General features: G+C 44.9%; 1 long non-coding RNA gene across 2 annotated transcripts; it reads right to left on the bottom strand.

The window, feature by feature from the left end:
• On the bottom strand, positions 1 to 24,692 carry LOC142582007 (uncharacterized). Of its 2 annotated transcripts, none has more exons than XR_012828354.1 (4): positions 24,631 to 24,692; positions 24,146 to 24,199; positions 3,222 to 3,293; positions 1 to 101 (listed from the first exon to the last, which is right to left on the bottom strand). It is a non-coding gene; the product is annotated as an uncharacterized LOC142582007 (long non-coding RNA). The 2 variants fall into 2 exon arrangements; XR_012828353.1 differs by having other exon boundaries at positions 3,222 to 3,296.
• Positions 24,693 to 25,047: the final 355 nt, after the last annotated feature.

Genomic DNA, 25,047 nt, shown 5'->3' on the forward strand with positions numbered 1-25,047 from the left:
GCGGATTTCCTAAAAATTTTATTAGTGCAGGATGGCTTTAGTTATTGTCCACTTCTGCAAGTAATCATATGTCCTGGGCTATTTAGCAAGCATCCTGCAACCTGAAAAAAGAAGCACATGCTCAGAGCTAAAATTTTAAAGTGTTAATATATTTTGTCATGAAACTCTGTTATTTGTAGTTCGCATTTGAAATAAACAAGTGACAAATAAATAACTAGGAAAATTGTGGCGCTGAATAACACTCACCTGGTTAGTTTCAGTTGAGAAAGATAATGTTCCAGAAAGTGTACGGGAATACAGCGCTGGCGTTAGCGGAAATTGTAAAAGGACAGCAAGCGTAATGCGAATATGTGGGTTCAAATTGTTGTTGTTCCCCCAAAACATCCAACAACAACGCCAACAATATGAAACCTCGTCTTCGCATTACACATACAACGCTTTCAGGCGTCCTCTCCTAAAAGTTGTTTTTTGGTCCACTTTCGCTGTCATTTATTGGTTATTTGTGTACTTCTGTTCGGAGCTTGAAATCATTTCCCCTATGGTGTACTTCGCGTCAGTCTGTGGTGGCTTCAAATATCATGACAGCGGGCTGCCAAGTGCAGTGTGTTCTTGTTCATATCCTCTCTCATTCGTATCAAACTCCTCTCTCTCTCACTCTCTCTCCGTACATATATATATATATATAGAGAGAGAGAGAGAAAGAGAGAAAGAGAGAGAGAGGAGTTCTAGCTAACTTTATCCCGATATTAAAAATATTCCCAAGCACTCTAAGATGCCGCCACCAAATCCATGTTACTCACTTTTGTATCAGTGTTGTTGTATTTTGCCTAATTAGATGATTAGTCAAGATTAACTGGCCGACGTCTGAACCAACGAAGCAAGGCAACAAATTCTATCAAAAATGCTGCAGAGCGGTTGCAAAATGTCCGAATAAACACTTTCTCTCTTTCTATCTATTAGGTATTGGTAGTAGGTATTAGGTGTCAGCTTAGTGCGGAAGCCCGTGAAATACAAAAAGAAAGAACACCACGCAACATGCCCGCTTGCACGTCTTCGTAGCAGTTGACCAGCCTTTGACAAGGTATCTCACTTTGAGAAAGGCTACCAGAAGGTAGCGTTTCTTCAATACTTCAACTACCTGTAGGTAAGTTAAGTTTTTTATCAGTTACGTGAAATACAGAGGGCCGGAAACGAGCAATGTACACCTATGTGTGCCCGTCCTTCCTTTGCACGCTTAGATGGTAGGCCTTGTAAACAGTAACAGATGAGCCGACATCTCCAATATCCGACCTTTGACTTTACACGGATGTATGATTCACAAGTATTTCTTGTCTCATAAACAGTAACCACTTCCTATGAGGGTTGAAGTTGTTGATAAATAATGTATCGAATCATATGCTGCTACATATGTCCTGGCGTTTTTTTTTTCAGAATGCGCAAGTTTTGCTTCCAGATAATTTTCTGTATTTCGAGGAGGCAAAATCCACAACCTTTGGCGGTGTCGCTTTGATTATTGATGCACTACTGCGTGATGTTATGTCCGTAGCATTCGCTGCACGTTCATGGCGCATTTTTGCCGTCGTTGTCGCCGTCGCGGTCAATCTGATATTCCTCATAAATTCAAAGCCTGTTAAGGGCATTGCCGTGCGGCGGGGTTATGTGCGAGTGGAAGTAGCCGAGGGGGAGGCTCAATCTTGTGTGCGCAAGGGACAAAAGTGTGGAGGAAGCGTGCCGGCTTCCGTCACCCATGAGGTACAGGGGCCAGGGAAGGAAGGATGCGTAATTGGATGGGATCGTTGGGGCGCTATAAGGTAAAACTATTCCAAACTATTCTATTCCAGTACTGCTGTCACCCCTCCACGATTGGTCAAAACTTTCTTTCGACCACCCCCACTTCACCTGTCTGTCAAGCGATATCACCAAAACCGCGATACCTCCCCATATGATATGATGTTTACACACTGATTATCCATGATTTGACAGAAAAAAAACAGTTATTTGTGATTCTGCGCTTTTCGCCATTAGCGCCCGGCTATTGGTCAAAAGTTTTCAGGATGCACCCACTGCGCCTGCCTGTAACGCGACGTCAAAAAACCGTGAAATCTCAAAGCGTCAAAATGACGCGTACGCATTAAATATGCATTCATACGCCGAACAAAATTGAATTTTCTTCTGAATAGCCGCAGGCTGCCGCGTTCCGAAAGGAATAAAAGATGGGTGCCGTCGATCGCTCAGGCACTGGCTACTCACACATTCCGGAGAGCATGGGTGTATTTCCGTATAATGAAACTTCTTGCGTGGCCGTGTAACTTTTTTGAGCACTTTCGGAACGTTTACCACCTCTTTCTGCCAACTCTTCTTCGCTGAGGGCCAGTTTTAGCGTCATTCGGAAACTTCCGTTGCACGCCGCCGTGATTTTCGACCAGCCACCGCAAGCTAAGTAAGAGAAAACCGACCAATCGCAGACGCCGGCACCACCCCCTTCGGCTGGTTAGCAATTTTCAGTGCACTGGCTCAGCCTCATCGAATCCCTCTCCCCTTGAGCGTTCTCCTCGCCTCTTGGCAGCCAATTAGATACGAAAAGTAGATCAGTGTATGAAATGTTATTCGTTTTTGACGCAAACAAAAGTGACCTACTATGAACCAGGAGAGCGTTTGATTGGTTTCTTCAGACAACCCTGCGGGTGACCGCCCGGTGCTTGCGTTGGTGTTGACGCAAATTTGACGTCAGGAGATTGGAACAGAAACTTATTGGAATAGTTTTACGTCATAGGGCCCTTGTACTTCGGCAGCGACTGTGCATGCCGCGTCCGCTCGCGGGCTTTATCGTCAATGCGATAAGCGCTAGGGATAGAGTCTAGGTGGGCCGACGGCTCATACCCTTGCATGTGCGGTGTTCTCGCCATTCTGTTTGCGTCAAGGCGATGGGCAGCGCAAAGATCACTTCGCTCGCTGTTCGTGCCGCGCTATCCGATGTCAACGTTTTGACAGAGGGTATCCTAGGTCTTCGAATAAGCGAATGTTCACATCTTTGTACGGCCCATAAAACTGCTCTTCTTAATAAGCATGAATCGCTCTACTAATTGGCTGTCGGAGTAGATGCTTCACCTTCCCGGTGAAACTGCGACTTTTTTAATGAACATTTCGCAATTGCGGTCAATGCTTGAACTCTAGAAAGTGCTTATATACATGGACAAAAATGTAACACCCAAAAAACTCACGTAAGTGCACCTGGTCGAGACTTGCGTATTGCGGGGCGTTCTCAGGGTGTTACTCCACGTTGTCAGAGCGCCCTGCTTAATAAAAAGACGGTACGCGAGAGATACATATACATATACATATATATACATATATATATACATATATATACATATATACATATACATATATACATATATATAGAAAAGTATCAGTCATAGCTCTCGTAGTATAGCCTTCTGAGCCGTTTCCCTTTTCTTTTTCTTCTCTTTGTTTTTTCTTTGAAAGAAGTCCTATTAGGGTTATTATAATTACACGAAGGTATTTCGCCCTCGCCAGCAGCAGTACTTGAGATAGCTATTCTGGCGGCTAGCTTCCCACGCTATGCGTGGCGCCCCCGCACCTGTTTAAGCTTTTTCCTAGACGCTAGAGCTACACAATATCCGCGCAACCTTGAGCGATCGGAAAGCGCGTTTTCTACCCTGGGCCGACGGAGAGGGGAGATTTCGTTCCGGCCGCGAAGCTCTCTACATCTCAGTAAGGTGCCTCGCGGTGGTCTCGTGCTGAAGATGCCCTCTCGGTGAGCGCATATTTCCCCCCTCATCTTTTAAGAGATTCAATACATACAAGCATTTGTCTCGCAAATCAGATTTATTTCAAGGGAATTTCCCACGTCTCAATAATTTCCCTCGTCGTATACGAGTGCTGATTGCCGTGTTATAGTTTGTTAACGAAGCTTCCCCTCAAGTCTAAATATTTTAAGGCAGTTTTCCTAGTGTATAAAGCCGCTCGAGTTCACGCTGCTCCTCTGGCGGCCATTTTTCAAAGAAATTATGCCTTCCAACCACTCAGAATGCCGGTGACAACTTCACGTTTGATCAATTCTGGATATTGTAAATAGTAAACAGCTACTTTTGCTTACATGATCGGCCATGACATTGAAATTGCTGATACAGCGGAAAGCATTGCACCGGATGCACATATATAGAACTGTGTATGTTGAGCGAGATAAGAGCTGCACCATAGGCATCGCAGGCAGTTTTAACTGGAGGAAAACTTGGCAAGTGCGCCTCGAACGATAAATTGTTTTGTCTAAACCGAAACAGCGCGAATTGGTAGGCTGCATGAAAGAGAGACATTCTTATTGAATGACAGGAAGTTATTCGGCATATATCTGGCGATCACTCCGGAAATGGTTGTTGTGGAACGACGAGTCGGTTCTGATGTACTTCGCTATAAAAACGCGCGAGATAGTGTCGAGCAGCCTATATTGGCTTTTGTGTGTGTATATATATATCAATTCTAAATATTGTAAGGCAGTTTGTCGTGTGCGTATCATGGACACGCATGCTTATATCGCCTTCCGTTTCCCTACCACGGTTGCGCTTTAAAACGAACAGCGCGCGCATGCGATCCCATAGATGAGATGAATACATATATATAGAAAAGTATCAGTCATAGCTCTCGTAGTATAGCCTTCTGAGCCGTTTCCCTTTTCTTTTTCTTCTCTTTGTTTTTTCTTTGAAAGAAGTCCTATTAGGGTTATTATAATTACACGAAGGTATTTCGCCCTCGCCAGCAGCAGTACTTGAGATAGCTATTCCGGCGGCTAGCTTCCCACGCTATGCGTGGCGCCCCCGCACCTGTTTAAGCTTTTTCCTAGACGCTAGAGCTACACAATATCCGCGCAACCTTGAGCGATCGGAAAGTGCGTTTTCCACCCTGGGCCGACGGAGAGGGGAGATTTCGTTCCGGCCGCGAAGCTCTCTACATCTCAGTAAGGTGCCTCGCGGTGGTCTCGTGCTGAAGATGCCCTCTCGGTGAGCGCATATTTCCCCCCTCATCTTTTAAGAGATTCAATACATACAAGCATTTGTCTCGCAAACCAGATTTATTTCAAGGGAATTTCCCACGTCTCAATAATTTCTCTCGTCGTATACGAGTGCTGATTGCCGTGTTATAGTTTGTTAACGAAGCTTCCCCTCAAGTCTAAATATTTTAAGGCAGTTTTCCTAGTGTATAAAGCCGCTCGAGTTCACGCTGCTCCTCTGGCGGCCATTTTTCAAAGAAATTATGCCTTCCAACCACTCAGAATGCCGGTGACAACTTCACGTTTGATCAATTCTGGATATTGTAAATAGTAAACAGCTACTTTTGCTTACATGATCGGCCATGACATTGAAATTGCTGATACAGCGGAAAGCATTGCACCGGATGCACATATATAGAACTGTGTATGTTGAGCGAGATAAGAGCTGCACTATAGGCATCGCAGGCAGTTTTAACTGGAGGAAAACTTGGCAAGTGCGCCTCGAATGATAAATTGTTTTGTCTAAACCGAAACAGCGCGAATTGGTAGGCTGCATGAAAGAGAGACATTCTTATTGAATGACAGGAAGTTATTCGGCATATATCTGGCGATCACTCCGGAAATGGTTGTTGTGGAACGACGAGTCGGTTCTGATGTACTTCGCTATAAAAACGCGCGAGATAGTGTCGAGCAGCCTATATTGGCTTTTGTGTGTGTATATATATATCAATTCTAAATATTGTAAGGCAGTTTGTCGTGTGCGTATCATGGACACGCATGCTTATATCGCCTTCCGTTTCCCTACCACGGTTGCGCTTTAAAACCAACAGCGCGCGCATGCGATCCCATAGATGAGATGAATACATATATATAGAAAAGTATCAGTCATAGCTCTCGTAGTATAGCCTTCTGAGCCGTTTCCCTTTTCTTTTTCTTCTCTTTGTTTTTTCTTTGAAAGAAGTCCTATTAGGGTTATTATAATTACACGAAGGTATTTCGCCCTCGCCAGCAGCAGTACTTGAGATAGCTATTCCGGCGGCTAGCTTCCCACGCTATGCGTGGCGCCCCCGCACCTGTTTAAGCTTTTTCCTAGACGCTAGAGCTACACAATATCCGCGCAACCTTGAGCGATCGGAAAGCGCGTTTTCCACCCTGGGCCGACGGAGAGGGGAGATTTCGTTCCGGCCGCGAAGCTCTCTACATCTCAGTAAGGTGCCTCGCGGTGGTCTCGTGCTGAAGATGCCCTCTCGGTGAGCGCATATTTCCCCCCTCATCTTTTAAGAGATTCAATACATACAAGCATTTGTCTCGCAAACCAGATTTATTTCAAGGGAATTTCCCACGTCTCAATAATTTCTCTCGTCGTATACGAGTGCTGATTGCCGTGTTATAGTTTGTTAACGAAGCTTCCCCTCAAGTCTAAATATTTTAAGGCAGTTTTCCTAGTGTATAAAGCCGCTCGAGTTCACGCTGCTCCTCTGGCGGCCATTTTTCAAAGAAATTATGCCTTCCAACCACTCAGAATGCCGGTGACAACTTCACGTTTGATCAATTCTGGATATTGTAAATAGTAAACAGCTACTTTTGCTTACATGATCGGCCATGACATTGAAATTGCTGATACAGCGGAAAGCATTGCACCGGATGCACATATATAGAACTGTGTATGTTGAGCGAGATAAGAGCTGCACTATAGGCATCGCAGGCAGTTTTAACTGGAGGAAAACTTGGCAAGTGCGCCTCGAATGATAAATTGTTTTGTCTAAACCGAAACAGCGCGAATTGGTAGGCTGCATGAAAGAGAGACATTCTTATTGAATGACAGGAAGTTATTCGGCATATATCTGGCGATCACTCCGGAAATGGTTGTTGTGGAACGACGAGTCGGTTCTGATGTACTTCGCTATAAAAACGCGCGAGATAGTGTCGAGCAGCCTATATTGGCTTTTGTGTGTGTATATATATATCAATTCTAAATATTGTAAGGCAGTTTGTCGTGTGCGTATCATGGACACGCATGCTTATATCGCCTTCCGTTTCCCTACCACGGTTGCGCTTTAAAACCAACAGCGCGCGCATGCGATCCCATAGATGAGATGAATACATATATATAGAAAAGTATCAGTCATAGCTCTCGTAGTATAGCCTTCTGAGCCGTTTCCCTTTTCTTTTTCTTCTCTTTGTTGTTTCTTTGAAAGAAGTCCTATTAGGGTTATTATAATTACACGAAGGTATTTCGCCCTCGCCAGCAGCAGTACTTGAGATAGCTATTCCGGCGGCTAGCTTCCCACGCTATGCGTGGCGCCCCCGCACCTGTTTAAGCTTTTTCCTAGACGCTAGAGCTACACAATATCCGCGCAACCTTGAGCGATCGGAAAGCGCGTTTTCCACCCTGGGCCGACGGAGAGGGGAGATTTCGTTCCGGCCGCGAAGCTCTCTACATCTCAGTAAGGTGCCTCGCGGTGGTCTCGTGCTGAAGATGCCCTCTCGGTGAGCGCATATTTCCCCCCTCATCTTTTAAGAGATTCAATACATACAAGCATTTGTCTCGCAAACCAGATTTATTTCAAGGGAATTTCCCACGTCTCAATAATTTCTCTCGTCGTATACGAGTGCTGATTGCCGTGTTATAGTTTGTTAACGAAGCTTCCCCTCAAGTCTAAATATTTTAAGGCAGTTTTCCTAGTGTATAAAGCCGCTCGAGTTCACGCTGCTCCTCTGGCGGCCATTTTTCAAAGAAATTATGCCTTCCAACCACTCAGAATGCCGGTGACAACTTCACGTTTGATCAATTCTGGATATTGTAAATAGTAAACAGCTACTTTTGCTTACATGATCGGCCATGACATTGAAATTGCTGATACAGCGGAAAGCATTGCACCGGATGCACATATATAGAACTGTGTATGTTGAGCGAGATAAGAGCTGCACTATAGGCATCGCAGGCAGTTTTAACTGGAGGAAAACTTGGCAAGTGCGCCTCGAATGATAAATTGTTTTGTCTAAACCGACACAGCGCGAATTGGTAGGCTGCATGAAAGAGAGACATTCTTATTGAATGACAGGAAGTTATTCGGCATATATCTGGCGATCACTCCGGAAATGGTTGTTGTGGAACGACGAGTCGGTTCTGATGTACTTCGCTATAAAAACGCGCGAGATAGTGTCGAGCAGCCTATATTGGCTTTTGTGTGTGTATATATATATCAATTCTAAATATTGTAAGGCAGTTTGTCGTGTGCGTATCATGGACACGCATGCTTATATCGCCTTCCGTTTCCCTACCACGGTTGCGCTTTAAAACCAACAGCGCGCGCATGCGATCCCATAGATGAGATGAATACATATATATAGAAAAGTATCAGTCATAGCTCTCGTAGTATAGCCTTCTGAGCCGTTTCCCTTTTCTTTTTCTTCTCTTTGTTTTTTCTTTGAAAGAAGTCCTATTAGGGTTATTATAATTACACGAAGGTATTTCGCCCTCGCCAGCAGCAGTACTTGAGATAGCTATTCCGGCGGCTAGCTTCCCACGCTATGCGTGGCGCCCCCGCACCTGTTTAAGCTTTTTCCTAGACGCTAGAGCTACACAATATCCGCGCAACCTTGAGCGATCGGAAAGCGCGTTTTCCACCCTGGGCCGACGGAGAGGGGAGATTTCGTTCCGGCCGCGAAGCTCTCTACATCTCAGTAAGGTGCCTCGCGGTGGTCTCGTGCTGAAGATGCCCTCTCGGTGAGCGCATATTTCCCCCCTCATCTTTTAAGAGATTCAATACATACAAGCATTTGTCTCGCAAACCAGATTTATTTCAAGGGAATTTCCCACGTCTCAATAATTTCTCTCGTCGTATACGAGTGCTGATTGCCGTGTTATAGTTTGTTAACGAAGCTTCCCCTCAAGTCTAAATATTTTAAGGCAGTTTTCCTAGTGTATAAAGCCGCTCGAGTTCACGCTGCTCCTCTGGCGGCCATTTTTCAAAGAAATTATGCCTTCCAACCACTCAGAATGCCGGTGACAACTTCACGTTTGATCAATTCTGGATATTGTAAATAGTAAACAGCTACTTTTGCTTACATGATCGGCCATGACATTGAAATTGCTGATACAGCGGAAAGCATTGCACCGGATGCACATATATAGAACTGTGTATGTTGAGCGAGATAAGAGCTGCACTATAGGCATCGCAGGCAGTTTTAACTGGAGGAAAACTTGGCAAGTGCGCCTCGAATGATAAATTGTTTTGTCTAAACCGAAACAGCGCGAATTGGTAGGCTGCATGAAAGAGAGACATTCTTATTGAATGACAGGAAGTTATTCGGCATATATCTGGCGATCACTCCGGAAATGGTTGTTGTGGAACGACGAGTCGGTTCTGATGTACTTCGCTATAAAAACGCGCGAGATAGTGTCGAGCAGCCTATATTGGCTTTTGTGTGTGTATATATATATCAATTCTAAATATTGTAAGGCAGTTTGTCGTGTGCGTATCATGGACACGCATGCTTATATCGCCTTCCGTTTCCCTACCACGGTTGCGCTTTAAAACCAACAGCGCGCGCATGCGATCCCATAGATGAGATGAATACATATATATAGAAAAGTATCAGTCATAGCTCTCGTAGTATAGCCTTCTGAGCCGTTTCCCTTTTCTTTTTCTTCTCTTTGTTGTTTCTTTGAAAGAAGTCCTATTAGGGTTATTATAATTACACGAAGGTATTTCGCCCTCGCCAGCAGCAGTACTTGAGATAGCTATTCCGGCGGCTAGCTTCCCACGCTATGCGTGGCGCCCCCGCACCTGTTTAAGCTTTTTCCTAGACGCTAGAGCTACACAATATCCGCGCAACCTTGAGCGATCGGAAAGCGCGTTTTCCACCCTGGGCCGACGGAGAGGGGAGATTTCGTTCCGGCCGCGAAGCTCTCTACATCTCAGTAAGGTGCCTCGCGGTGGTCTCGTGCTGAAGATGCCCTCTCGGTGAGCGCATATTTCCCCCCTCATCTTTTAAGAGATTCAATACATACAAGCATTTGTCTCGCAAACCAGATTTATTTCAAGGGAATTTCCCACGTCTCAATAATTTCTCTCGTCGTATACGAGTGCTGATTGCCGTGTTATAGTTTGTTAACGAAGCTTCCCCTCAAGTCTAAATATTTTAAGGCAGTTTTCCTAGTGTATAAAGCCGCTCGAGTTCACGCTGCTCCTCTGGCGGCCATTTTTCAAAGAAATTATGCCTTCCAACCACTCAGAATGCCGGTGACAACTTCACGTTTGATCAATTCTGGATATTGTAAATAGTAAACAGCTACTTTTGCTTACATGATCGGCCATGACATTGAAATTGCTGATACAGCGGAAAGCATTGCACCGGATGCACATATATAGAACTGTGTATGTTGAGCGAGATAAGAGCTGCACTATAGGCATCGCAGGCAGTTTTAACTGGAGGAAAACTTGGCAAGTGCGCCTCGAATGATAAATTGTTTTGTCTAAACCGACACAGCGCGAATTGGTAGGCTGCATGAAAGAGAGACATTCTTATTGAATGACAGGAAGTTATTCGGCATATATCTGGCGATCACTCCGGAAATGGTTGTTGTGGAACGACGAGTCGGTTCTGATGTACTTCGCTATAAAAACGCGCGAGATAGTGTCGAGCAGCCTATATTGGCTTTTGTGTGTGTATATATATATCAATTCCAAATATTGTAAGGCAGTTTGTCGTGTGCGTATCATGGACACGCATGCTTATATCGCCTTCCGTTTCCCTACCACGGTTGCGCTTTAAAACCAACAGCGCGCGCATGTGATCCCATAGATGAGATGAATACATATATATAGAAAAGTATCAGTCATAGCTCTCGTAGTATAGCCTTCTGAGCCGTTTCCCTTTTCTTTTTCTTCTCTTTGTTTTTTCTTTGAAAGAAGTCCTATTAGGGTTATTATAATTACACGAAGGTATTTCGCCCTCGCCAGCAGCAGTATTTGAGATAGCTATTCCGGCGGCTAGCTTCCCACGCTATGCGTGGCGCCCCCGCACCTGTTTAAGCTTTTTCCTAGACGCTAGAGCTACACAATATCCGCGCAACCTTGAGCGATCGGAAAGCGCGTTTTCCACCCTGGGCCGACGGAGAGGGGAGATTTCGTTCCGGCCGCGAAGCTCTCTACATCTCAGTAAGGTGCCTCGCGGTGGTCTCGTGCTGAAGATGCCCTCTCGGTGAGCGCATATTTCCCCCCTCATCTTTTAAGAGATTCAATACTTACAAGCATTTGTCTCGCAAACCAGATTTATTTCAAGGGAATTTCCCACGTCTCAATAATTTCTCTCGTCGTATACGAGTGCTGATTGCCGTGTTATAGTTTGTTAACGAAGCTTCCCCTCAAGTCTAAATATTTTAAGGCAGTTTTCCTAGTGTATAAAGCCGCTCGAGTTCACGCTGCTCCTCTGGCGGCCATTTTTCAAAGAAATTATGCCTTCCAACCACTCAGAATGCCGGTGACAACTTCACGTTTGATCAATTCTGGATATTGTAAATAGTAAACAGCTACTTTTGCTTACATGATCGGCCATGACATTGAAATTGCTGATACAGCGGAAAGCATTGCACCGGATGCACATATATAGAACTGTGTATGTTGAGCGAGATAAGAGCTGCACTATAGGCATCGCAGGCAGTTTTAACTGGAGGAAAACTTGGCAAGTGCGCCTCGAATGATAAATTGTTTTGTCTAAACCGACACAGCGCGAATTGGTAGGCTGCATGAAAGAGAGACATTCTTATTGAATGACAGGAAGTTATTCGGCATATATCTGGCGATCACTCCGGAAATGGTTGTTGTGGAACGACGAGTCGGTTCTGATGTACTTCGCTATAAAAACGCGCGAGATAGTGTCGAGCAGCCTATATTGGCTTTTGTGTGTGTATATATATATCAATTCTAAATATTGTAAGGCAGTTTGTCGTGTGCGTATCATGGACACGCATGCTTATATCGCCTTCCGTTTCCCTACCACGGTTGCGCTTTAAAACCAACAGCGCGCGCATGCGATCCCATAGATGAGATGAATACATATATATAGAAAAGTATCAGTCATAGCTCTCGTAGTATAGCCTTCTGAGCCGTTTCCCTTTTCTTTTTCTTCTCTTTGTTTTTTCTTTGAAAGAAGTCCTATTAGGGTTATTATAATTACACGAAGGTATTTCGCCCTCGCCAGCAGCAGTACTTGAGATAGCTATTCCGGCGGCTAGCTTCCCACGCTATGCGTGGCGCCCCCGCACCTGTTTAAGCTTTTTCCTAGACGCTAGAGCTACACAATATCCGCGCAACCTTGAGCGATCGGAAAGCGCGTTTTCCACCCTGGGCCGACGGAGAGGGGAGATTTCGTTCCGGCCGCGAAGCTCTCTACATCTCAGTAAGGTGCCTCGCGGTGGTCTCGTGCTGAAGATGCCCTCTCGGTGAGCGCATATTTCCCCCCTCATCTTTTAAGAGATTCAATACATACAAGCATTTGTCTCGCAAACCAGATTTATTTCAAGGGAATTTCCCACGTCTCAATAATTTCTCTCGTCGTATACGAGTGCTGATTGCCGTGTTATAGTTTGTTAACGAAGCTTCCCCTCAAGTCTAAATATTTTAAGGCAGTTTTCCTAGTGTATAAAGCCGCTCGAGTTCACGCTGCTCCTCTGGCGGCCATTTTTCAAAGAAATTATGCCTTCCAACCACTCAGAATGCCGGTGACAACTTCACGTTTGATCAATTCTGGATATTGTAAATAGTAAACAGCTACTTTTGCTTACATGATCGGCCATGACATTGAAATTGCTGATACAGCGGAAAGCATTGCACCGGATGCACATATATAGAACTGTGTATGTTGAGCGAGATAAGAGCTGCACTATAGGCATCGCAGGCAGTTTTAACTGGAGGAAAACTTGGCAAGTGCGCCTCGAATGATAAATTGTTTTGTCTAAACCGAAACAGCGCGAATTGGTAGGCTGCATGAAAGAGAGACATTCTTATTGAATGACAGGAAGTTATTCGGCATATATCTGGCGATCACTCCGGAAATGGTTGTTGTGGAACGACGAGTCGGTTCTGATGTACTTCGCTATAAAAACGCGCGAGATAGTGTCGAGCAGCCTATATTGGCTTTTGTGTGTGTATATATATATCAATTCTAAATATTGTAAGGCAGTTTGTCGTGTGCGTATCATGGACACGCATGCTTATATCGCCTTCCGTTTCCCTACCACGGTTGCGCTTTAAAACCAACAGCGCGCGCATGCGATCCCATAGATGAGATGAATACATATATATAGAAAAGTATCAGTCATAGCTCTCGTAGTATAGCCTTCTGAGCCGTTTCCCTTTTCTTTTTCTTCTCTTTGTTGTTTCTTTGAAAGAAGTCCTATTAGGGTTATTATAATTACACGAAGGTATTTCGCCCTCGCCAGCAGCAGTACTTGAGATAGCTATTCCGGCGGCTAGCTTCCCACGCTATGCGTGGCGCCCCCGCACCTGTTTAAGCTTTTTCCTAGACGCTAGAGCTACACAATATCCGCGCAACCTTGAGCGATCGGAAAGCGCGTTTTCCACCCTGGGCCGACGGAGAGGGGAGATTTCGTTCCGGCCGCGAAGCTCTCTACATCTCAGTAAGGTGCCTCGCGGTGGTCTCGTGCTGAAGATGCCCTCTCGGTGAGCGCATATTTCCCCCCTCATCTTTTAAGAGATTCAATACATACAAGCATTTGTCTCGCAAACCAGATTTATTTCAAGGGAATTTCCCACGTCTCAATAATTTCTCTCGTCGTATACGAGTGCTGATTGCCGTGTTATAGTTTGTTAACGAAGCTTCCCCTCAAGTCTAAATATTTTAAGGCAGTTTTCCTAGTGTATAAAGCCGCTCGAGTTCACGCTGCTCCTCTGGCGGCCATTTTTCAAAGAAATTATGCCTTCCAACCACTCAGAATGCCGGTGACAACTTCACGTTTGATCAATTCTGGATATTGTAAATAGTAAACAGCTACTTTTGCTTACATGATCGGCCATGACATTGAAATTGCTGATACAGCGGAAAGCATTGCACCGGATGCACATATATAGAACTGTGTATGTTGAGCGAGATAAGAGCTGCACTATAGGCATCGCAGGCAGTTTTAACTGGAGGAAAACTTGGCAAGTGCGCCTCGAATGATAAATTGTTTTGTCTAAACCGACACAGCGCGAATTGGTAGGCTGCATGAAAGAGAGACATTCTTATTGAATGACAGGAAGTTATTCGGCATATATCTGGCGATCACTCCGGAAATGGTTGTTGTGGAACGACGAGTCGGTTCTGATGTACTTCGCTATAAAAACGCGCGAGATAGTGTCGAGCAGCCTATATTGGCTTTTGTGTGTGTATATATATATCAATTCTAAATATTGTAAGGCAGTTTGTCGTGTGCGTATCATGGACACGCATGCTTATATCGCCTTCCGTTTCCCTACCACGGTTGCGCTTTAAAACCAACAGCGCGCGCATGCGATCCCATAGATGAGATGAATACATATATATAGAAAAGTATCAGTCATAGCTCTCGTAGTATAGCCTTCTGAGCCGTTTCCCTTTTCTTTTTCTTCTCTTTGTTTTTTCTTTGAAAGAAGTCCTATTAGGGTTATTATAATTACACGAAGGTATTTCGCCCTCGCCAGCAGCAGTACTTGAGATAGCTATTCCGGCGGCTAGCTTCCCACGCTATGCGTGGCGCCCCCGCACCTGTTTAAGCTTTTTCCTAGACGCTAGAGCTACACAATATCCGCGCAACCTTGAGCGATCGGAAAGCGCGTTTTCCACCCTGGGCCGACGGAGAGGGGAGATTTCGTTCCGGCCGCGAAGCTCTCTACATCTCAGTAAGGTGCCTCGCGGTGGTCTCGTGCTGAAGATGCCCTCTCGGTGAGCGCATATTTCCCCCCTCATCTTTTAAGAGATTCAATACATACAAGCATTTGTCTCGCAAACCAGATTTATTTCAAGGGAATTTCCCACGTCTCAATAATTTCTCTCGTCGTATACGAGTGCTGATTGCCGTGTTATAGTTTGTTAACGAAGCTTCCCCTCAAGTCTAAATATTTTAAGGCAGTTTTCCTAGTGTATAAAGCCGCTCGAGTTCACGCTGCTCCTCTGGCGGCCATTTTTCAAAGAAATTATGCCTTCCAACCACTCAGAATGCCGGTGACAACTTCACGTTTGATCAATTCTGGATATTGTAAATAGTAAACAGCTACTTTTGCTTACATGATCGGCCATGACATTGAAATTGCTGATACAGCGGAAAGCATTGCACCGGATGCACATATATAGAACTGTGTATGTTGAGCGAGATAAGAGCTGCACTATAGGCATCGCAGGCAGTTTTAACTGGAGGAAAACTTGGCAAGTGCGCCTCGAATGATAAATTGTTTTGTCTAAACCGAAACAGCGCGAATTGGTAGGCTGCATGAAAGAGAGACATTCTTATTGAATGACAGGAAGTTATTCGGCATATATCTGGCGATCACTCCGGAAATGGTTGTTGTGGAACGACGAGTCGGTTCTGATGTACTTCGCTATAAAAACGCGCGAGATAGTGTCGAGCAGCCTATATTGGCTTTTGTGTGTGTATATATATATCAATTCTAAATATTGTAAGGCAGTTTGTCGTGTGCGTATCATGGACACGCATGCTTATATCGCCTTCCGTTTCCCTACCACGGTTGCGCTTTAAAACCAACAGCGCGCGCATGCGATCCCATAGATGAGATGAATACATATATATAGAAAAGTATCAGTCATAGCTCTCGTAGTATAGCCTTCTGAGCCGTTTCCCTTTTCTTTTTCTTCTCTTTGTTGTTTCTTTGAAAGAAGTCCTATTAGGGTTATTATAATTACACGAAGGTATTTCGCCCTCGCCAGCAGCAGTACTTGAGATAGCTATTCCGGCGGCTAGCTTCCCACGCTATGCGTGGCGCCCCCGCACCTGTTTAAGCTTTTTCCTAGACGCTAGAGCTACACAATATCCGCGCAACCTTGAGCGATCGGAAAGCGCGTTTTCCACCCTGGGCCGACGGAGAGGGGAGATTTCGTTCCGGCCGCGAAGCTCTCTACATCTCAGTAAGGTGCCTCGCGGTGGTCTCGTGCTGAAGATGCCCTCTCGGTGAGCGCATATTTCCCCCCTCATCTTTTAAGAGATTCAATACATACAAGCATTTGTCTCGCAAACCAGATTTATTTCAAGGGAATTTCCCACGTCTCAATAATTTCTCTCGTCGTATACGAGTGCTGATTGCCGTGTTATAGTTTGTTAACGAAGCTTCCCCTCAAGTCTAAATATTTTAAGGCAGTTTTCCTAGTGTATAAAGCCGCTCGAGTTCACGCTGCTCCTCTGGCGGCCATTTTTCAAAGAAATTATGCCTTCCAACCACTCAGAATGCCGGTGACAACTTCACGTTTGATCAATTCTGGATATTGTAAATAGTAAACAGCTACTTTTGCTTACATGATCGGCCATGACATTGAAATTGCTGATACAGCGGAAAGCATTGCACCGGATGCACATATATAGAACTGTGTATGTTGAGCGAGATAAGAGCTGCACTATAGGCATCGCAGGCAGTTTTAACTGGAGGAAAACTTGGCAAGTGCGCCTCGAATGATAAATTGTTTTGTCTAAACCGACACAGCGCGAATTGGTAGGCTGCATGAAAGAGAGACATTCTTATTGAATGACAGGAAGTTATTCGGCATATATCTGGCGATCACTCCGGAAATGGTTGTTGTGGAACGACGAGTCGGTTCTGATGTACTTCGCTATAAAAACGCGCGAGATAGTGTCGAGCAGCCTATATTGGCTTTTGTGTGTGTATATATATATCAATTCTAAATATTGTAAGGCAGTTTGTCGTGTGCGTATCATGGACACGCATGCTTATATCGCCTTCCGTTTCCCTACCACGGTTGCGCTTTAAAACCAACAGCGCGCGCATGTGATCCCATAGATGAGATGAATACATATATATAGAAAAGTATCAGTCATAGCTCTCGTAGTATAGCCTTCTGAGCCGTTTCCCTTTTCTTTTTCTTCTCTTTGTTTTTTCTTTGAAAGAAGTCCTATTAGGGTTATTATAATTACACGAAGGTATTTCGCCCTCGCCAGCAGCAGTATTTGAGATAGCTATTCCGGCGGCTAGCTTCCCACGCTATGCGTGGCGCCCCCGCACCTGTTTAAGCTTTTTCCTAGACGCTAGAGCTACACAATATCCGCGCAACCTTGAGCGATCGGAAAGCGCGTTTTCCACCCTGGGCCGACGGAGAGGGGAGATTTCGTTCCGGCCGCGAAGCTCTCTACATCTCAGTAAGGTGCCTCGCGGTGGTCTCGTGCTGAAGATGCCCTCTCGGTGAGCGCATATTTCCCCCCTCATCTTTTAAGAGATTCAATACTTACAAGCATTTGTCTCGCAAACCAGATTTATTTCAAGGGAATTTCCCACGTCTCAATAATTTCTCTCGTCGTATACGAGTGCTGATTGCCGTGTTATAGTTTGTTAACGAAGCTTCCCCTCAAGTCTAAATATTTTAAGGCAGTTTTCCTAGTGTATAAAGCCGCTCGAGTTCACGCTGCTCCTCTGGCGGCCATTTTTCAAAGAAATTATGCCTTCCAACCACTCAGAATGCCGGTGACAACTTCACGTTTGATCAATTCTGGATATTGTAAATAGTAAACAGCTACTTTTGCTTACATGATCGGCCATGACATTGAAATTGCTGATACAGCGGAAAGCATTGCACCGGATGCACATATATAGAACTGTGTATGTTGAGCGAGATAAGAGCTGCACTATAGGCATCGCAGGCAGTTTTAACTGGAGGAAAACTTGGCAAGTGCGCCTCGAATGATAAATTGTTTTGTCTAAACCGAAACAGCGCGAATTGGTAGGCTGCATGAAAGAGAGACATTCTTATTGAATGACAGGAAGTTATTCGGCATATATCTGGCGATCACTCCGGAAATGGTTGTTGTGGAACGACGAGTCGGTTCTGATGTACTTCGCTATAAAAACGCGCGAGATAGTGTCGAGCAGCCTATATTGGCTTTTGTGTGTGTATATATATATCAATTCTAAATATTGTAAGGCAGTTTGTCGTGTGCGTATCATGGACACGCATGCTTATATCGCCTTCCGTTTCCCTACCACGGTTGCGCTTTAAAACCAACAGCGCGCGCATGCGATCCCATAGATGAGATGAATACATATATATAGAAAAGTATCAGTCATAGCTCTCGTAGTATAGCCTTCTGAGCCGTTTCCCTTTTCTTTTTCTTCTCTTTGTTTTTTCTTTGAAAGAAGTCCTATTAGGGTTATTATAATTACACGAAGGTATTTCGCCCTCGCCAGCAGCAGTACTTGAGATAGCTATTCCGGCGGCTAGCTTCCCACGCTATGCGTGGCGCCCCCGCACCTGTTTAAGCTTTTTCCTAGACGCTAGAGCTACACAATATCCGCGCAACCTTGAGCGATCGGAAAGCGCGTTTTCCACCCTGGGCCGACGGAGAGGGGAGATTTCGTTCCGGCCGCGAAGCTCTCTACATCTCAGTAAGGTGCCTCGCGGTGGTCTCGTGCTGAAGATGCCCTCTCGGTGAGCGCATATTTCCCCCCTCATCTTTTAAGAGATTCAATACATACAAGCATTTGTCTCGCAAACCAAGATTTATTTAAAGGGAATTTCCCACGTCTCAATAATTTCTCTCGTCGTATACGAGTGCTGATTGCCGTGTTATAGTTTGTTAACGAGGCTTCCCCTCAAGTCTAAATATTTTAAGGCAGTTTTCCTAGTGTATAAAGCCGCTCGAGTTCACGCTGCTCCTCTGGCGGCCATTTTTCAAAGAAATTATGCCTTCCAACCACTCAGAATGCCGGTGACAACTTCACGTTTGATCAATTCTGGATATTGTAAATAGTAAACAGCTACTTTTGCTTACATGATCGGCCATGACATTGAAATTGCTGATACAGCGGAAAGCATTGCACCGGATGCACATATATAGAACTGTGTATGTTGAGCGAGATAAGAGCTGCACTATAGGCATCGCAGGCAGTTTTAACTGGAGGAAAACTTGGCAAGTGCGCCTCGAATGATAAATTGTTTTGTCTAAACCGAAACAGCGCGAATTGGTAGGCTGCATGAAAGAGAGACATTCTTATTGAATGACAGGAAGTTATTCGGCATATATCTGGCGATCACTCCGGAAATGGTTGTTGTGGAACGACGAGTCGGTTCTGATGTACTTCGCTATAAAAACGCGCGAGATAGTGTCGAGCAGCCTATATTGGCTTTTGTGTGTGTATATATATATCAATTCTAAATATTGTAAGGCAGTTTGTCGTGTGCGTATCATGGACACGCATGCTTATATCGCCTTCCGTTTCCCTACCACGGTTGCGCTTTAAAACCAACAGCGCGCGCATGCGATCCCATAGATGAGATGAATACATATATATAGAAAAGTATCAGTCATAGCTCTCGTAGTATAGCCTTCTGAGCCGTTTCCCTTTTCTTTTTCTTCTCTTTGTTGTTTCTTTGAAAGAAGTCCTATTAGGGTTATTATAATTACACGAAGGTATTTCGCCCTCGCCAGCAGCAGTACTTGAGATAGCTATTCCGGCGGCTAGCTTCCCACGCTATGCGTGGCGCCCCCGCACCTGTTTAAGCTTTTTCCTAGACGCTAGAGCTACACAATATCCGCGCAACCTTGAGCGATCGGAAAGCGCGTTTTCCACCCTGGGCCGACGGAGAGGGGAGATTTCGTTCCGGCCGCGAAGCTCTCTACATCTCAGTAAGGGGCCTCGCGGTGGTCTCGTGCTGAAGATGCCCTCTCGGTGAGCGCATATTTCCCCCCTCATCTTTTAAGAGATTCAATACATACAAGCATTTGTCTCGCAAACCAGATTTATTTCAAGGGAATTTCCCACGTCTCAATAATTTCTCTCGTCGTATACGAGTGCTGATTGCCGTGTTATAGTTTGTTAACGAAGCTTCCCCTCAAGTCTAAATATTTTAAGGCAGTTTTCCTAGTGTATAAAGCCGCTCGAGTTCACGCTGCTCCTCTGGCGGCCATTTTTCCTAGAAATTATGCCTGGACAACATCAGTCCCTTTCCACATAAGTATGAGGCTCGGAGCAGGAGCTTTGGCGCTTGAAAATAACCGTTGGCTTTACGAACCAACCGACTGAGCTACCTTTCCGGGCAACATTGAAGGATCACGAGTTCAAATCACATGTTACGTTCCTTTTTTTTCTTCCTTTCTTTTTCTTTTTCTTTTAATGTATTTTCCTTCTTTTTATCACTGTACGGAAACCCTCCTTTAAAAAAAAATAATAATTATATATCCTCAATTATGTGTGGCCACACATGTGCAGGTCATAAATACCAGGTTCTCTAGCCGAGTGCCATCCATGCGGTATAACCGAGCTCAGATTGGTCCACCTTGACTGATCAAATAGGGCACCACTGTAGGTTAAATGAGGCGTACAACTCCTGCGGGACCCACCGTGGTTGCTCAGTGGTCATGGTGTTAGACTGCTGAGCACGAGGTCGCGGGATCGGACCCCGGCCACGGCGGCCGCATTTCGATGGGGGCGAAATGCGAAAACACCCGTGTACTTAGAATTAGGTGCACGTTAAAGAACCCCAGGTGGTCGAAATTTTCGGAGTCCTCCACTACGGCGTGCATAATCAGAAAGTGGTTTTGTCACGCAAAACACCATAATTCAATTTTTAATTTAACTCCTGCGGGGACGGTAGAGTATCCGTCTCCAGTGCAAGAGGACCGTGATTCAAATCCCAGTGCCGCGCAATTCTCCACCGGGAAATACAAACAAAAAAACCGTGTGTTGAGAAAATTGCACAAACAGGCCTGGAGTGCGGCCTGATCCCGGTGACCAGAACCGGTAACGCACTCTCTCACCAGAGCAGGATTGGCCACCCTGGTGCAGTACTTGGCCACAACCTCCTATATGAATACAACAATCAAACCCCGGCCCTCAGTCCCCAGCAGCCGCGAAGCAACTGACCACGGCGGCGGTCAGATCTGTAACGCTGCAGAGGGTGCTAAGAATACCTGGCTCCGGACAGGCCGCCATTGGAATCTGAACCTGGCAACGTTTAACGTTAGAACGCTATCTAGTGAGGCGAGTCTAGCAGTGTTATTGGAGGAATTAGAGGGTAGTAAATGGGATATAATAGGGCTCAGTGAGGTTAGGAGGACAAAAGAAGCATATACAGTGCTAAAAAGCGGGCATGTACTGTGTTACAGGGGCTTAGCGGAGAGACGAGAACTAGGAGTCGGATTCCTGATTAATAAGGAAATAGCTGGGAACATACAGGAATTCTATAGCATTAACGAGAGGGTGGCAGGTCTTGTTGTGAAACTTAATAAGAGGTACAAATTGAAGGTGGTACAAGTCTATGCCCCTACATGCAGTCATGATGACCAGGAAGTCGAAAGCTTTTATGAAGACGTGGAATCGGCGATGGGTAAAGTCAAAACAAAATACACTATACTGATGGGCGACTTCAATGCCAGGGTAGGCAAGAAGCAGGCTGGAGACAAGTCAGTGGGGGAATATGGCATAGGCTCTAGGAATAGCAGAGGAGAATTATTAGTAGAGTTTGCAGAACAGAATAATATGCGGATAATGAACACCTTTTTCCGCAAGCGGGTTAGTCGAAAGTGGACGTGGAGGAGCCCGAATGGTGAGACTAGAAATGAAATCGACTTCATACTCTGCGCGAACCCTGGCATCATACAAGATGTAGACGTACTCGGCAAGGTACGCTGCAGTGACCATAGGATGGTAAGAACTCGAATTAGTCTAGACTTGAGGAGGGAACGGAAGAAACTGGTACACAAGAAGCCAATCAATCAGTTAGCGGTAAGAGGGAAACTAGAGGAATTCCGGATCAAGCTACAGAACAGGTATTCGGCTTTAACTCAGGAAGAGGACCTTAGTGTTGAAGCAATGAACGACTATCTCATGGGAACCATTAAGGAGTGCGCAATAGAAGTCGGTGGTAACTCCGTTAGACAGGAAACCAGTAAGCTATCGCAGGAGACGAAAGATCTAATCAAGAAACGCCAATGTATGAAAGCCTCTAACCCTACAGCTAGAATAGAACTGGCAGAACTTTCTAAGTTAATCAACAAGCGTAAGACAGCGGACATCAGGAACTATAATATGGATAGAATTGAACAGACTCTCAGGAACGGAGGAAGCCTAAAAACAGTGAAGAAGAAACTAGGAATAGGCAAGAATCAGATGTGTGCGTTAAGAGACAAAGCCGGCAATATCGTTACTAATATGGATGAGATAGTTCAAGTGGCTGAGGAGTTCTATAGAGATTTATATAGTACCAGTGGCACCCACGACGATAGTGGAAGAGAGAATAGCCTAGAGGAATTCGAAATCCCACAGGTAACGCCAGAAGAAGTAAAGAAAGCCTTAGGAGCTATGCAAAGGGGGAAGGCAGCTGGGGAGGATCAGGTAACAGCAGATTTGTTGAAGGATGGTGGTCAGATTGTTCTAGAGAAACTGGCCACCCTGTATACGCAATGCCTCATAACCTCGAGCGTACCGGAATCTTGGAAGAACGCTAACATAATCCTAATCCATAAGAAAGGGGACGCCAAAGACTTGAAAAATTATAGACCGATCAGCTTACTGTCCGTTGCCTACAAAGTATTTACTAAGGTAATCGCAAATAGAATCAGGAACACCTTAGACTTCTGTCAACCAAAGGACCAGGCAGGATTCCGTAAAGGCTACTCAACAATAGACCATATTCACACTATCAATCAAGTGATAGAGAAATGTGCAGAATATAACCAACCGTTATATATAGCTTTCATTGATTACGAGAAAGCGTTTGATTCAGTCGAAACCTCAGCAGTCATGGAGGCATTACGGAATCAGGGTGTAGATGAGCCATATGTAAAGATACTGGGAGATATCTATAGCGGCTCCACAGCCACCGTAGTCCTCCACAAAGAAAGCAACAAAATCCCTATAAAGAAAGGCGTCAGACAGGGAGATACGATATCTCCAATGCTATTCACAGCATGTTTACAGGAGGTATTCAGAGGCCTGGAGTGGGAAGAATTGGGGATAAAAGTTGATGGAGAATACCTTAGCAACTTGCGATTCGCTGATGATATTGCCTTGCTTAGTAACTCAGGAGACCAATTGCAATGCATGCTCACTGACCTGGAGAGGCAAAGCAGAAGGGTGGGTCTGAAAATTAATCTGCAGAAAACTAAAGTAATGTTTAACAGGCTCGGAAGAGAACAGCAGTTTACGATAGGTAGCGAAGCACTGGAAGGGGTAAGGGACTACATCTACTTAGGGCAGGTAGTGACCACGGATCCGGATCATGAGACTGAAATAACCAGAAGAATAAGAATGGGCTGGGGTGCGTTTGGCAGGCATTCTCAAATCATGAACAGCAGGATGCCACTATCCCTCGAAAGGAAGTGTATAACAGCTGTGTGTTACCAGTACTCACATATGGGGCAGAAACCTGGAGACTTACGAAAAGGGTTCTGCTGAAATTGAGGACGACGCAACGAGCTATGGAAAGAAGAATGATGGGTGTGACATTAAGAGATAAGAAAAGAGCAGATTGGGTGAGGCAACAAACGCGGGTAAACGACATCTTAGTTGAAATCAAGAAAAAGAAATGGGCATGGGCCGGACAGGTAATGAGGAGGGAAGATAACCGATGGTCACTAAGGGTTACGGACTGGATTCCAAGGGAAGGGATGCGTAGCAGGGGGCGACAGAAAGTTAGGTGGGCGGATGACATTAAAACGTTTGCAGGGACAACATGGCCACAATTAGTACATGACCGGGGTAGTTGGAGAAGTATGGGAGAGGCCTTTGCCCTGCAGTGGGCGTAACTAGGCTGATGATGACGCGAGAGATGCATTGTCAGTTTAGCTTAATATTTTACACTACATATCATACACATTAAGGCTTACGTTTATTCATGGCAATATTTCACTCTATTGAGCTGTTGTGACATATGCATTTGAAAGAATCAATTCAGAAATTTGACACCGGAACTGACCATAAGGGCGGTCTCGTGCCATTTCATCATGGGCTACTGCCATCTGGAGAAGCCCTGCAATGAGCATGTAGCATTAGTGGAACATTCAAGTCGTGTGTTAACCTCCTGTTCCGAATAGATTGTTTCTGATGTACTAATATCATACATGTTAAGTGAGGAAGAATGAAAATTTCAGTGCCTTTAATTGGAGTATTATTATCTTTCATGATATTGTTGATTTGCGTGACTTCCTGCTGCTCAGTCATTCATATTTTATGAATTGCGTCCTCAATTTGCTCTATAGTGTATCCTTGCAATCGCTAATTTGTCTGAAAATTATGCCTAGTTAACAGACAACATCAACAAATTACCGCTGCGCCTATGAATTATTAGTTTCGTCTGAAGATATTACAAACCACAGCACGAGATCAAAGACGAGCGCTCGTGAGCGAAACGCAATTCCTCTAAGAAAGTTAAAACTGCTAGAATGGAATATGTACACTCACCAAGAGCGAAGACGGCGCTCAGCGCCACTTGAAGAAGGAGTGCAGACAGCTTGGCCATAGCGACTGCATGGATGAAATAATGAGAACCGTCTTGTTAGTACGAAACCTGCTGTGTTCTAAATATGGTTGCAATAAGACGGGAGAATGAATACAGAAAAGCAAAGTGACTATGAAAAGCAACAGTTTGGTGACAGTTCGGGCGGTGTGGCGTCTAGAACTGTGTGAAGCTCAAGGACTAGCTATGACCAAATATTGGAAGTTTCGAATACGAATCGCATATAGCGCGTAAGCTATTTCTGTTTGAAAAATGAATATTTTGTGTTTTGGAATTATGAAACTACATGGATTTTTTAACATCACACTGCTAAACTATTGCGACGGTTCTTCGTCTTCTAACCATATCATCCTAAACAATCA

The sequence above is a fragment of the Dermacentor variabilis genome, chromosome 5 (genome assembly GCF_050947875.1).
Source record: "Dermacentor variabilis isolate Ectoservices chromosome 5, ASM5094787v1, whole genome shotgun sequence".
Lineage (NCBI taxonomy): Eukaryota > Metazoa > Arthropoda > Arachnida > Ixodida > Ixodidae > Dermacentor > Dermacentor variabilis.